Here is a 13,986-nt window from a genome sequence, read left to right as displayed (position 1 = left end):
AGGCTGTGAGATGTGAGATGAGGCCTTCAGGTGTGTGAGAGGGATCAGATGGAGCCTCGGGGCAGTGTCTGTGTCCCCTGGTGTCACACAGCAGCACTCACTGACCTTGGCAGGGAGGAGGGTTTGGTCATCCAGCTGCTCCTGCACCCAGGGCATCAAGGAATCCATGGACTTGGGAGCCAAGCAGTTCCTGGGCTTCCTGATGTTGTTGCCATCTGCCCCGTGGTACCGGAACCTGGAAGGAGAAGAAATTTGTGTCTGAGGAGGAATTTGTACTTGAATTTCTCCTGGTTCCTCCTTATCCCCTCATCACACAAGGGGGTTGAGTTCCCCAGGGCTGCCCCAGGAGCTTGGGAGGCACCATCTGCACATCCAGCAATGTTTGTCAGTCCCAATCTCTGAGTGTGGGACTGAACCGGGTGGGAAGGAGAAGGGGGGGATACAAGGAGGCAAAAAGGGGGAATGGGGGAAACAAGAGGAAAAGGGGGGGGCAAAAAGGGCAACGGGGGGGGGGCAAAAAGGGCAACGGGGGGGGGGCAAAAAGGGCAACGGGGGGGGGGGAAAAAGGGCAACGGGGGGGGGGAAAAAGGGCAACGGGGGGGGGGAAAAAGGGCAACGGGGGGGGGGAAAAAGGGCAACGGGGGGGGGGAAAAAGGGCAACGGGGGGGGGGAAAAAGGGCAACGGGGGGGGGGAAAAAGGGCAACGGGGGGGGGAAAAAAGGGCAACGGGGGGGGGAAAAAAGGGCAACGGGGGGGGGAAAAAAGGGCAACGGGGGGGGGAAAAAGGGCAACGGGGGGGGGGAAAAAGGGCAACGGGGGGGGGAAAAAAGGGCAACGGGGGGGGGAAAAAAGGGCAACGGGGGGGGGAAAAAAGGGCAACGGGGGGGGGAAAAAAGGGCAACGGGGGGGGGAAAAAAGGGCAACGGGGGGGGGAAAAAAGGGCAACGGGGGGGGGGAAAAAAGGGCAACGGGGGGGGGAAAAAAGGGCAACGGGGGGGGGAAAAAAGGGCAACGGGGGGGGGAAAAAAGGGCAACGGGGGGGGGAAAAAAGGGCAACGGGGGGGGAAAAAAGGGCAACGGGGGGGGGAAAAAAGGGCAACGGGGGGGGGAAAAAAAGGCAACGGGGGGGGGAAAAAAGGGCAACGGGGGGGGGAAAAAAGGGCAACGGGGGGGGGGGCAAAAAGGGGAACGGGGGGGGGGGCAAAAAGGGGAACGGGGGGGGCAAAAAGGGGAACGGGGGGGGGCAAAAAGGGGAACGGGGGGGGGCAAAAAGGGGAACGGGGGGGGGCAAAAAGGGGAACGGGGGGGGGGCAAAAAGGGGAACGGGGGGGGGCAAAAAGGGGAACGGGGGGGGGGCAAAAAGGGGAACGGGGGGGGGCAAAAAGGGGAACGGGGGGGGGCAAAAAGGGGAACGGGGGGGGGCAAAAAGGGGAACGGGGGGGGCAGAAAGGGGAACGGGGGGGGGGCAAAAAGGGCAACGGGAGGGGGGAAAAAAGGGCAACGGGAGGGGGGAAAAAAGGGCAACGGGAGGGGGGAAAAAAGGGCAACGGGAGGGGGGAAAAAAGGGCAACGGGAGGGGGGAAAAAAGGGCAACGGGAGGGGGGAAAAAAGGGCAACGGGAGGGGGGAAAAAAGGGCAACGGGAGGGGGGAAAAAAGGGCAACGGGAGGGGGGAAAAAAGGGCAACGGGAGGGGGGAAAAAAGGGCAACGGGAGGGGGGAAAAAAGGGCAACGGGAGGGGGGAAAAAAGGGCAACGGGAGGGGGGAAAAAAGGGCAACGGGAGGGGGGAAAAAAGGGCAACGGGAAAGGGGGCGAGGACAAAAGGGAAAGGGGGGCATAGGGGGAAGCAAAGGGAGAAGAGGTGGCAAAAAGGGGGAGAGGGCCCACAAATGTGCTCTGCACCCCCCCAGTGCCCTTCCCCCGTCCCGCGGGTCCCGGCGCTGCCGCTCCGCACCCGAGGGGCTGCGGGCAGCGATCAGACCCCCCCAGCGCTGCCACCCCCAGAGCTCGGGGGCGGGCAGGGGGCAGCGGAGCAGCCGCGGGGACACGAGAGAAAGCGCTGAACGCAGAGCCGGGACGGGACACAAACCGCACACGGCCTCGCCACGCGACACACACACACGCACTCACAAACTCTCACGCACACAACTCTCATCCCCCCGCTCCCCCCCAGCGCAATCCCCGCACGGCCCTCCCCTCCCCTCACCGACCGTCCCGCACTGCTCCACCGCCGCTTCTCTCCCGACTCCTCCGACTCCAGGGGGATCCCGCACAGCCCCGCACGCACCTGGGACTCACAGCAGGGAAACAAAGAGCGGAGAAACACCTGAGCCAGACTGAGAGCAAAACTCCGAGCGAAACCCCCACAGCGGGAGGCAGGGAGGTTGCGGTCGGGAGGTTTTTCCCCACCTGAAATGCCCACGGCTCTGCTGGCGGAGGCGCGGGGGATCCTCCCGCGGGACGCGGTCACTCGGGGCTCTTCGCCGGCGGAAGCTCCGCGGGTCCCGGGAGCGGCTGCGGGGGGGAGGAAGAACAGAAAAAAACCAGTGAGAAACACTGCGGGCACCGAGGGGAGACGGGGGGGGGGGGAATGATACTTACCCTTCACTCGGGAAGGCCCGCACCGCGCCCGCACTCGCACGCCAGTAGCCATTAGTCAGCAATTGAATCAGTGAATCAGTGAATCAAGTAAATCAATGGTAAATCAGTGGTGAATCCGTGGTGAATCCGTCGCAGCAGCAGCAGCATCCAGGGGTCAGTCGCAGCACTTACCTGTGTCGCAGCGGCGGCAGCAGCAGCATCCATGGTGGCAGTGGGTAAAAACATAGGGACAGACAGGGGGACAACGCGGGGAGACGGACCCCCCTCCCAAAAAATTTGGGAAGGGGGGTCTCAAGACAAGAGACAAGTGCCTGGGACTCCCAAACCCCAAAAACCGGGGCGGGAGAAAGGCACAGACAGAGGAACACACAGAGTGGCCGGCGCGCGCCCGCGACCGGACGCTGGATCCGCACGCGAAGGTCACTCAGGGAGCAGCCAATCGGAGACAGGGGGCGGGGCCACAGACGCCCCCGCACCACCTGCCCGCCCACGCAGTCTCCTCCGCAGCGCCCCCTTCCGGCGCAGAGCGGCCACTGCCGCGGGGGGGCGCACCCGGACCCGAACCAGAACCAGCCCAGGGCGGGACCAAGCGGGACCTGTTTGGAGCGAGAGGAGAAAGAACTTAGAGCTCTGGGAAGCGGGCAGGGGGCACAAGAGCGCTCAGCATAGAGAAGGGCTCCTCTCTCAGCACCGTTAACCCGGTTTTCAAGTGCTCTCAGGGACCTCAAGCCGTGGCTGTCGAGGCGTGGGGAGAGCCGTGGAGCTTCGCGTGGTACAAACGGGGCAGGAGGCAGAGGGGGACAACTTGAGCAATTCCCATTCCTAGATGGTCAAAGCGTTTTTAAGTCATGGGCTACCTCCCCTCCTTCAGCCGGGGGATGGTTTTCCCCCAGAGCTTTCACCAGGGCTTGAAGCTCTCAAGCACCTCCAGGGGCTCAAGCCGTGGCTGCCGAGGCGCGGGGAGAGCCGTGGAGCTTCGTGTGAGAAAAGTGAATTTATTGACCTGAGGCACAACCTGAATTCTGAGCTGGGTGTGAACTGGAGCCTGGAAAGCTGCTTCCAGCACAGGAGGGACTCCCAGGCTCAGGCAGTGTCCCTGCGGGCAGAGCAGCGCTGCCCATGCAGCCCGGGGAGCGGGGCTCAGCCTGGCGGGGAGGCTGGGAAGGGAATTCAGGAATTACCGACAGGCTCCGAGTGGTGGCAAAGTTCTTCACCTCATTGCCTCCACAGGAGGAGACTGCAGCAGCCCTTTTGGTTTTTCCTTCAGTCCTTTGGAAATGTTCTGTTGTTTGATACTGCCCAGGAAATTCTCGCTCTGGGGAAACAAAGTGTCAGCTTCTGACCAAGAGTTTTTACCTCAGAAAAAAAACAGTTATGATGAGAAGGCATTTTAGACTAGAATCTGTTGTTTAGATTTATAAAAATATGTAGACATGCCATAAGCTTTTGTGTAAAATGTACTTAGTTTTTAAAACTTGTAGAAAGAAGAAAGAATTTAAGGCAAGGTTTCCCTGCAATGCAATATTACCTCTTGTCATCTTAACTTTGGGTTTTCTTTAAGTCGAGTTGGTGCCTTTTTCTCAGGTGGGGGAGTGAGCTGCATGCAAAGTAAGTGCTGGTGAGGATGTCAGAAAGCATCAAGTGCTGCTGCTTTTCCTTTCATCCCAGATTCCCATGGCCACATCAGCCTCCCTGCACTGTGTCTCAGGCACAGGGTGTACACAGCTGGCACACAGAGCTCGTTTCAGGCTGGAAATGGGTGGCTTTGGGGGGTTCACTCTGAGAGTCGCCCCTTCAAACCCATCTCCAGGAACAGAGAAGGAAATTCTGGTGCTGCAGATCTTTAGCTTGAGGTTATTTCTACAAAACAGGAATTTATTCGTTGTATGGAACACCTGGGGGTGCAATGTTAGCTCTCAAAATGTTTTTTTGAGGCGAATCCTGAGCATTGCTTCCCTTAGTTTTCATTACACCAAAAAGGAAAAAAAGAGATACTGATGTTCAGTGGTGCTCTGATCTGGTCACTTCCAGTTGGTATTTTTAAAAAAGGACAAGAGTTACTCTGAAATACTTCAAGGGAGCAGGCAGTGCATCCATGGAAGGTGTCAGGGGCTGATTTGGTTCAGGGGGAAGGTGCAAAAAAGCTTCCAGCCCTCCCTCCCCCTAAATTGTCTGTGTGTTTGCAGTCTTTTTACCAGAGGGGTGTGATAAATGACTGAGTCTCTCGTAGCAGCAATGAGACTTAAGTTTTATTTTGGTGAATAAAGGCAAGGAAACAGCACTGGGTGTGTGTGAGAGGAGATGAGACTCCCCACCTTTTTGTAAATCTGGCTGAAAATATTGCTAAATTCTGATTGTTATGTATGTGGAGGTACTGATCAGGGGGAGAGATGGCCCTGGGGAAGCTATGGAGAGTAACATAGCTGACCCTGGAACCTGGAAACAGCCTGAAAAGGGTAACAGGAAACAACCATGGGTTTTACAGGCTTCTATAATTGGAAGGAGTTGCTGGCACAATTGAGGGGAGGGCAGCCCAGTGGGCAACCTCGAATGTGAGGGAGGTGACCTCTGGAATGAAACGAGGAAGGATTGGGATAAATCCAAGGATTGGACTTGATGATCTCAGAGGTCCTTTCTAACCCAGACAATTCTATGATTCTATGAAATGGGGAAACCCCTTGGAAATGGCTCAATCATTCCAAAATTGGACCAGTGGAACCAACACTCTAAATGGATGGGCAGCCCCTGAAGGCCAGGATTGGATTGGTAGCAAAATGGATTTTTGCCAAGGAATTGGTCAGGCTCCTGTGTTTTGGGACCAATCAGGCCCAGTTTTTTCCTGTTACCCATAAGGAGAGGAGAAGGGCTTGGAGTGCGAGTATATGCAGAGGCTGAGGAACTGAGAAAATGATGACCTAGGTGTGAATTGAAAATAGGGCACTGGAAGGATGAAATTCCTTCTGAAAGGATAAGTGCATATTCTGATCCAGCCACATGGGCTGAAGATGGGCCACGGGGATATAGGACCCCAATTTACACGCTTAATAGAATCTTTAGGTTACAAGCTGTAGTGGGAATTGTTGTAAATAAAAGGGGGGATGCTTTAGGACTCATTGCAAAACAAAATGTGAAGATGAGAACAGCACTGTATCAAAATTGTTCAGCACTGGATTATCTACTGGCACAAGAAGGAGGGGTATGTGGAAAATTCAATCTTAGCAATTGTTGTTTAGAAATTGATGGTGAAGGAAAGGCTGTAAATGAACTTGTACGAGAAATGAAGAAAATTGCACATGTCCCAGTTCCATGACCTGGAATGGAATTAATCTAGAAGGGATGTGGGGACAATTGTTTAATAATGATTTGTTACCCAAAGTGGGTATGGTAATATTGGGAGTATTTGTGGGGTTGTTCACCATCCCATGTCTAATATCCTGCTTCATCAGGTTCATCCATTGGGTCATACAAGGAATGCAAATATCTGCTGATCCCATTGAATTAGAAACAGGAAAAATGAAACTCACTCTCTGGTGATACTAAAACCAAAGAATGATTCTAAAATGACACCAATACAACAAGTGTAACCTTTCCTTGTGGAACTACAAGGCTTAGGGGAACAAGAAACCAGACATCCCACAGTTCCTGTACCCTAAAAAGGAGAGGGCAGGCTGAGGCAGACACTGACTGCATCCAGCCAGCACCGGGGGGAGTCAAAAAGCCCCTCAGAGATAAAGCAGGAATGTGCCTTTGAAGGCCTCCTCTTCCCAGAACTAAGAAACATAGCCCAGCCTGTTCCTAGAATGGTCATGAAGATGTGTTGGGATAGTTATGAATATGTATTAAGGTAGGGAATAGAAGCCAAAAGATTAAACTTTACTGCGTGCGTCCGAGCGGAGCGGAGACTCCCCAGGCCCCCAGGGCTGTTTGCTTTGCCTTTATTCGCCAAAATAAAACTTAAGTCTCATTGCTACCGCCAGAGCCTCAGTCATTGATCCCAGGGGGGAAGAAAGAGCAGAGGAGGAGTTTTGCTTGGTCCTCTGCATCCCCTCGGGTGTCAAAGGGAGGATTGTATGGGCTGAATTCACACCGTGCAGCTGGGAAAGAACCAGCGGGTAGGAGGTCAGAGAAGCGGCACTTGGGCTTTGCCTACGGGATTTGGTTGAAATGACTCCAAAAAGGAGAGGCAGGAGAGGCAAGGGGCAGAAGGATGAGGGAAGGTGTGAGTGCCCCTGGGGTGGGAGCAGCAGCCACCCCCGGGCTGGGCATGGCCGTGGAGGCGAAAGAGCCCGACGGCAAAGTGAGGGGTGAGGAGGTCCGCAGGGGGGTCCCCGGGGGGATCTGGGCACCCACGGAGCCGGGCGGTGGGGTCTGTGGGGCGTGTGGGGTGCCCAGCAGGCAGGAAGGGGGACCCTGGGGGGTGTGGGGTGCTCAGCAGAGTGCGGAGGGGCACTGGGGGCACGGGGTCCCTCCCAGCAAGGACAGGGGGTCCCTCCCTGGGGGACAGGATGTTCCCTCCACCGAGGACAGGGGGTCCCTGGGGGGCTCAGTGTGTCCCCCAGTGAGGACGGGGGGTCCCTGGGACGCGCACCTGGACCTCGAGAGGGTCCCCTGGGGCTCGATGGTGGTTACTGGGGGGAGGCTGGGGGGCGTTCCGGCCTGCGGCTGCTTCTCCCCGGTTTCTTACCCTCCTCCCCCCAAAATAAAACGCGGGAAAAAGGGACCCAGGCGTCCGGGGATCCCCATCCGCCTCCGATTCCAGGAGCCTGGAGGGCCTCCAGATCAGTCCTCCACCGCCAGGGGGCGCTGCGCCCCGCCGGCTGTCTCCGCCCCGTGGAGGCCGCTCTGGGCGCTTGCCGGAAGTGTCGCTGGTAGTACTCTCCCGGGCTGCGGGAAGATGGCGGCGGAGTGTTCGGCGGTGCCGGGTTTGGAGCAGACGGCGCTGGACGGGCGGCTGCTGCGGGTCTGCCGGGTGCTGAGGGGGACGCAGAGGGGCAGGGGTTGGCTGTGGGGGGGCAGGAGGGTTCTGTGGGGCGCGGGGATCCCTGGGGCAGGGGGGTAGGAGTTGGGTTTGTGGGGCAGGGGGCTGGGTGGGTTGGGGGTTCCGTGGGTTCTGGGGCTTGGTGGGTTGGGGTGCTGTGTGGGGCAGGAGCTCGGCGGGTTGGCGGCTTGGTGGCCGCGATCTCGGTGGTGTTAATGACCTGGTGGTCGGAGTGTCAGAGGGTTGGCGTCTGGGGTCCTGGTGGGCCCTGCCCCATGGCGTTGGGCAGTGCAGGCAGAAACGGGGGGATCGGGGGAGGGAGGAGATCCCTGTGTCATGGGACACCATCACTTGCCCATGTGGAGGGGCTTTGGGTGACAGAGCTGGAGGACATGGTCACAGTGCCCATTGGTAACCCCAGGCTACCTTGTGTATGTCTCTAAGCTTCTAGAAGGTGGGTGCAAGGAGGGTGGGGCCAGATCCTCCTCCGCAGCACAAGCTGGACCAAGGGAAGGTCCATTGAAATAGGGAAAAGTTAAAATTCATTGCTCTGAGGGTGCCAGGGAGGTTGTGGAGTCTCCTGCTGTGGAGGAGCTGGAGGATGTGGTCACGGTGCTGCCTTGTTTATGTCTCCATGTTTGTTTACATGTTTGTTTAGGTTGGACGTTAGAAAGAATTTCTTTACCAAGAGGGTGATCAGGCATTGGAATGGGCTGCCCTGGGAAGTGGTGGATTCTCCATCCCTGGAGATATTGAAAAAGAGACTGGATGTGGCACTGAGTGCCATGGGCTGGGAACCACAGTGGCAGTGGATCAAGGGTTGGACTTGATGAGCTCTGAGGTCCCTTCCAACCCAGCCGATTCTATGATTCTGTGATTCTGTCACCCAGGCTGCTTTATTGATGTCTATAAGTACCTAGAGGGTGGGTGCAAGGAGGATGGAGCCAGATCCTCCTCAGTAGCACAAGCTGGACCAAGGGAAGGTGCACTGAAATATGAAAAAAGCTGAAAATCATTAGTCTGAGGGTGCCAGGGCACTGGCATAGGCTGCCCGGGGGGGTCGTGGAGTCCCCTTCTGTGGGGAAATTCAACCCCTGCCTGAGTGCATTCAAAGAATCTTGGAACTGTCGAGTAATTTGGGTCGGAAGGGACTTCTAAAGGTCACCCAGTGCAACCCCAGTCCTTGGGATGTGCTCCAGGGGCTGCTGCTGCTGCTGCTTTAGTGGAGAGTTGGGCTGGGTGATGTGCAGAGGTTCCTTCCAGCTCTGCTCATGCTGTGTCAGTGTGAGGGCCCTTCCTCCTCTTGCTCTGCTCTCTGGGTTTGGCAGCTGAAGGCCCTGGGGTAGAAATGGTTTGTCTGAAGGGCACCGAGGGACCAAACTTTCCTGGCAGGCTGTGGCCTTGCTGTGCCAGGCTGGCAGGAAGCCCTTGGCGTGCTGGCTGACAGGGGGGACTTGTCCCACGTCCTAACCAGGAGTGAGGATGAGGAGGGTGCTGCCAGCAGATGGGGTGGGTGCAGGGTGTGTAACGTGGCCCTCGGGGTCGGGGTGAAGCAGGGAAGGGAACTTTGTGCTCGTTGTCTGCTGGGTGCTGCTGCTCCCCCCCCACCCTCCTGCAGCACTTTTGGTCTGAAAGACAAGGTGGGCGCTGTCCCCAGGGGGCTTTATGGGACCCTCCTGGTGGCTTTCAGGAGCTGTGTGTGGCTGAGGGGGGGAACTGCTGTGTAGGAGAAGGTGGGGGCGGCCCAGAAGGTGAAAAAGAAAGATCAAGGGTGGGTTTGGGGCTGTGTTGTTTTTAGGAGGTGTGAATCCCCACGGGGAGATGAATCTGAGGAGCTGGTTCTGCACTGGGGTTGTGCCCAGGGGAAGGGCATCTGGGCTGTGGTGTTGCTGGAGGCTCTTTGGGTTTGGGGGCAGCAGGGCTCAGCCTGGCTGGTGCAGAATTTCCTGGGTGCTGTGGAACCTCCTGCCCTGCTCGTGTGCCCAGCAGCACCTGGGTGACAAGTTCTCCTTTCTCTGTTTGGGGACCTTTCCTGTTGAAACAGGAACATTTCTGTTCAGTTGTTGTCACTCCAGAGGGGACAGTCAAAACGTGGTGGGTTCTTTCCAGCCGCTTTGGGAGGATTTTGCTGTCAGGGAGGGGGGGTTGTGTCGTCCTGTGGTGTCACAGTCAGAGCTGGCACTGATGAACTCGTGTGGATGAGAGATGGTGGCTCCCAAAGGGCTGTGGCTGATGTGGGATTGTCTCTGGGGAAGTCAAACACCTTGTGTCTCACCAAGCCACTCTCCATTACTTAGCAACAGTCCTGGCAAACTGAGGATGTCCCAGTTGATTGGGAACTGGGAAATGTAACCCCCATCTACAGGAAGGGCTGAAAGGCTGATCTGGGGAGCTCCAGACCTGTCAGTGTGACCTCGGTGCCAGGACAGGGTATGGAGCAGGGCATCTGGAGTACCATCAGTGTCTGTCACTGCATTCTTCTTCAGAAACTTAGGGCGTTTGGCTTGGATAAATGTACCCTGCACTGGATAAAAAATTGTGTGGATGGTCAGGCTGAAAGAGTGGTAGTGAATGGGACTAAATCTGGCTGGCAGCTGGTCATGAGTGGTGTCCCCCAGGGTTCAGTGCTGGGGCCTCTTCTCTTTAATATCTTCACTCATGATTTGGATGAGGGGACTGAGTGTACCCTCAGTAAATTTGCAGGTGACAGCAAACTAGGTGGCTGTGTGGATCTGCTGGAGGGTAGAGGAGCCTTAGAGCAGGACCTGGACAGGTTGGACGGATGGGCCAAGGGTAATTGGATGAGGTTTAATGAGGCCAAATGTCAGGTCTGGCACCTGCGTCATAACAACCCCCTGGGGAGCTACAGAGCTGGGGAAGTGTGGTGAGAGAGCTGTGAGTTGGAAAGGGAGCTGGGGGTGTTGGTTGGCAGTCGACTGAACATGGGTCAGCAGTGTGTGCAGGTGGCCAAGAAGGCCAATGGCATCCTGGCTTGTGTTGGGAACTCAGTGGCCAGCAGGAACAGGGAGGTGATCATCCCTCTGTACTCAGCTCTGGGGAGGCCACACCTTGAGTCCTGTGTTCAGTTCTGGGCACCTCACTGTAGGAGGGACACAGAAGTGCTGGAGGGTGTCCAGAGAAGGGCAACAAAGGTCATGAAGGGCCTGGAGCACAAGTGCTGTGAGGAGAGGCTGAGGGAGCTGGGGGTGTTTGGTCTGGAGAAGAGGAGGTGAGAGGAGACCTTATGGCTCTCTTCAAGTGCCTCAAGGGAGGTTGGAGCAAGGAGGGAAACAGCCTCTGCTCCTTAGTGACTGTGATAGGATCAGAGGGAATGGATGGAAGCTGCACCAGGGGAGGTTTAGGATGGAAGTTAGGAATTTTTTCACTGAGAGGATTGTCAGGCACTGGAATGGGCTGCCCAGGGTAGTGCTGGAGTCACCATCCCTGGAGGCATTGAAAAGGCATTTGGACCTGGTCCTTAATGACATGGTTTAGGGTTGAGTGTGTTGTTAGTGGAAGGTTGGAGTGGGTGATCTTGGAGGTCTCTTCCAAGCTAAACATTCTGTGCTTGTGTGTGAGGGCAGAGGGAGAGAAGGAGGAGTCAGGAGAAATGAAAATACAAATTGTTCCTCAACAGTTCCCATTTCTGTTCCTTCCAGGCCCCAGCAGAGTCCCTTTCCCAGGAACTCCACGGCAGTGCCCAAGCCCCCCCCTGAAGCAGCTCTTCTGTGTCTGTGCCCACATCTGCCCCCAGCACACGGACTCCATGGTGCAGCTGCAGGAGGAGCCCCAGCTCAACACCTCCTTGGAGCACTTTATCATCTTTGTGTGGGTGAGTTGATGTGATTTCTCACACAGCACATAGAGCTCTCTGCTTTCTGCACTGCTTTCTTTCTCTTTTCACTCTGATTTACCTCTCTGCTTCCTCTCTCTCGGCTTCCTGTTTCTCTGCTCTTTCTTTTTCTGATTTACCTCTCTGCTTCCTCTCTCTCTGCTTCGTCTCTCTTCTCTCTCTGTTCCTGTTCTCTCTCTTTCTCTGTCATCATATCTGTTCTTTCTCTCTCTTCCTGATCTCTCCTTTTTCTCTCTCTCTCCATTCTCTTCCTCTCTGCTCCCTCTCTCTCTTTCTGTCTTTATCTTAATCTCTCATTCTCTCCTTCTCACTCTCTTTCTCATCAGATCTGTGCTTTCACTCTCCATGCTCTCTCTCTCTCTTTCTCTCTCTCTTCTTCCTCTCTGTCTGGTTCCTTCCTCATTGCTTCCTCTCACTCTCTCTGAATCTTCTCTTTCTCTCTGTTTCCTCTCTCTTTATCTCTGTCTTCCTCTCTTTATTTCTGTCTCTCTCTCATTCTCTTTCTAGCTCTCTCTTTCTCTCTTTTCATATCTCTACATCCTCTCTCACTGCTCTCACTCTCTGATCTTTCTGTTCTCTATTTTCTTTCTGCTTTCTCCCATTCTCTGTTTTTCTCAGTCTGCTTCGTGTCTCTCTCTGCTTTCTTCTCTCTCATTTTCTCTTTCTCTCCCTTTCTCTCCTCCTCTCTTCCTCTTTTCTGCTGTCTCTTTATCTCTTTCTCCACTTCCTGCCCTTTTTCCCCCCTTTCTCCCCTATATTTCCTTTCCCTCCTATCTCTTTCTTTCTCTCATTTCTTCTTTGTCTCCTTCCTCTTTCTCTTCCTCTTTCTCTTTTCTCTTTCGCTCCTTCTCCTTTCTCTCTCTTTCTCTCTTTCTCTATCTCTCCTTTCTCTCGTTCTCTTTCTCCCCTTTCTCTCTTTCTGTCCTTTCTCTTTCTCTTTCTTTCTCCTTTCTCTCAACTCTTTCTCTATATCTCCTTTCTTTCTGTCCTTTCTCTCTTTCTCTTTCCTTCTCTCTCTCTCTCCTTTCTCTCTATCTCTATCTCCCCTCTCTATCTCTCCTTTCTCCTTTACTCTCTTTCTCTTTCTCTTTCTCTTTTTCTTTCTTTCTCTTTCTCTCCTTTCTCTTTCTCTTTCTCTCCTTTCTCTTTCTTCTCTCCTTTCTCTCTTTCTCTTTCTCTCCTTTCTCTCTTTCTTTCTCTCCTTTCTCTCTTTCTCTTTTCTTTCTCTTTCTCTCTTTCTCTCCTTTCTCTCTTTCTCTTTCTCTCCTTTCTCTCTTTCTCTTTCTCTCTTTCTCTCCTTTCTCTCTTTCTTTCTCTCCTTTCTCTCTTTCTTTCTCTCCTTTCTCTCTTTCTCTCCTTTCTCTCCTTCTCTTTCTCTGCTTTCTCTCTTTCTCTCCTTTCTCTCTTTCTCTCTTTCTCTTTTCTCCTTTCTCTCTTTCTCTTTCTCTCTTTCTTTCTCTCTTTCTCTTCTCTCCTTTCTCTCTTTCTCTCCTTTCTCTCTTTCTCTCCTTTCTCTCCTTTCTCTCTTTCTCTCTCTGCTTTCTCTCTTTCTCTTTCTCTTTCTCTTTCTCTTTCTCTTTCTCTTTCTCTTTCTCTTTCTCTTTCTCTCCTTTCTCTCTCTCTTTCTCTTCTTTCTCTCCTTCCTCTTTCTCTCTTTCTCTCTTTCTCTTTCTCTGCTTTCTCTCTTTCTCTTTCTCTGCTTTCTCTCTTTCTCTTTCTCTCCTTTCTCTCTTTCTCCTTTCTCTTCTTTCTCTCCTTTCTCTCTTTCTCTTTCCTCCTTTCTCTCTTTCTCTTTCTCTCCTTTCTCTCTTTCTCTCCTTTCTCTCTTTCTCTCCTTTCTCTCTTTCTCTTTCTCTCTTTCTTCTCTCCTTTCTCTCTTTCTCTCCTTTCTCTCTTTCTCTTTCTCTCTTTCTCTTTCTCTCCTTTCTCTCTTTCTCTCTTCTCTCCTTTCTCTCTTTCTCTTCCTTTCTCGCTTTCTTCTCTCCTTTCTCGCTTTCTTTCTCTCTTTCTTTTTCTTTCTCTCCTTTCTCTCTTTCTTTCTCTCCTTTCTCTCTTTCTCTTTCTCTCTTTCTCTTTCTCTCTTTCTCTTTCTCTCTTTCTCTTTCTCTCTTTCTCTTTCTCTCCTTTCTCTCTTTCTCCTTTCTCTTCTTTCTCTCCTTTCTCTCTTTCTCTTTCTCTCCTTTCTCTCTTTCTCTTTCTCTTTCTCTCCTTTCTCTCTTTCTCTCCTTTCTCTCTTTCTCTTTCTCTCCTTTCTCTCTTTCTCTTTCTCTCCTTTCTCTCTTTCTCCTTTCTCTTCTTTCTCTCCTTTCTCTCTTTCTCTTTCTCTCCTTCCTCTCTTTCTCTTTCTCTCCTTTCTCTCTTTCTCTCCTTTCCCTCTTTTCTCTTTCTCTCCTTTCTCTCTTTCTCTTTCTCCTTTCTCTCTTTCTCTCCTTTCTCTCTTTCTCTTTCTCTCTTTCTTTCTCTCCTTTCTCTCTTTCTCTTTCTCTCCTTTCTCTCTTTCTCTCCTTTCTCTCTTTCTCTTTCTCTCCTTTCTCTCTTTCTCTCCTTTCTCGCA

The 13,986-nt window shown here is 53.7% G+C and overlaps 2 long non-coding RNA genes across 2 annotated transcripts in view; both read left to right on the top strand.

The window, feature by feature from the left end:
• The first annotated feature begins 234 nt into the window (after positions 1–234).
• On the top strand, positions 235–2,355 carry LOC139799701 (uncharacterized). Its single transcript, XR_011727426.1, has 2 exons — positions 235–384; positions 1,911–2,355. It is a non-coding gene; the product is annotated as an uncharacterized lncRNA (long non-coding RNA).
• A 4,962-nt stretch (positions 2,356–7,317) lies between these two features.
• LOC139799717 (uncharacterized) overlaps positions 7,318–13,986 on the top strand; it is a 328,047-nt gene continuing 321,378 nt past the window's right edge. Inside the window, exons 1-2 of the long non-coding RNA XR_011727430.1 lie at positions 7,318–7,570; positions 11,239–11,411. This is a non-coding gene — a long non-coding RNA (uncharacterized lncRNA). The remainder of the gene's footprint in view (positions 7,571–11,238; positions 11,412–13,986) is intronic.

The sequence above is a fragment of the Heliangelus exortis genome, chromosome 9 (genome assembly GCF_036169615.1).
Source record: "Heliangelus exortis chromosome 9, bHelExo1.hap1, whole genome shotgun sequence".
Lineage (NCBI taxonomy): Eukaryota > Metazoa > Chordata > Aves > Apodiformes > Trochilidae > Heliangelus > Heliangelus exortis.
Note: the sequence above shows the minus strand (reverse complement) of the source record. Positions and strands in the feature narration are given on the sequence as shown.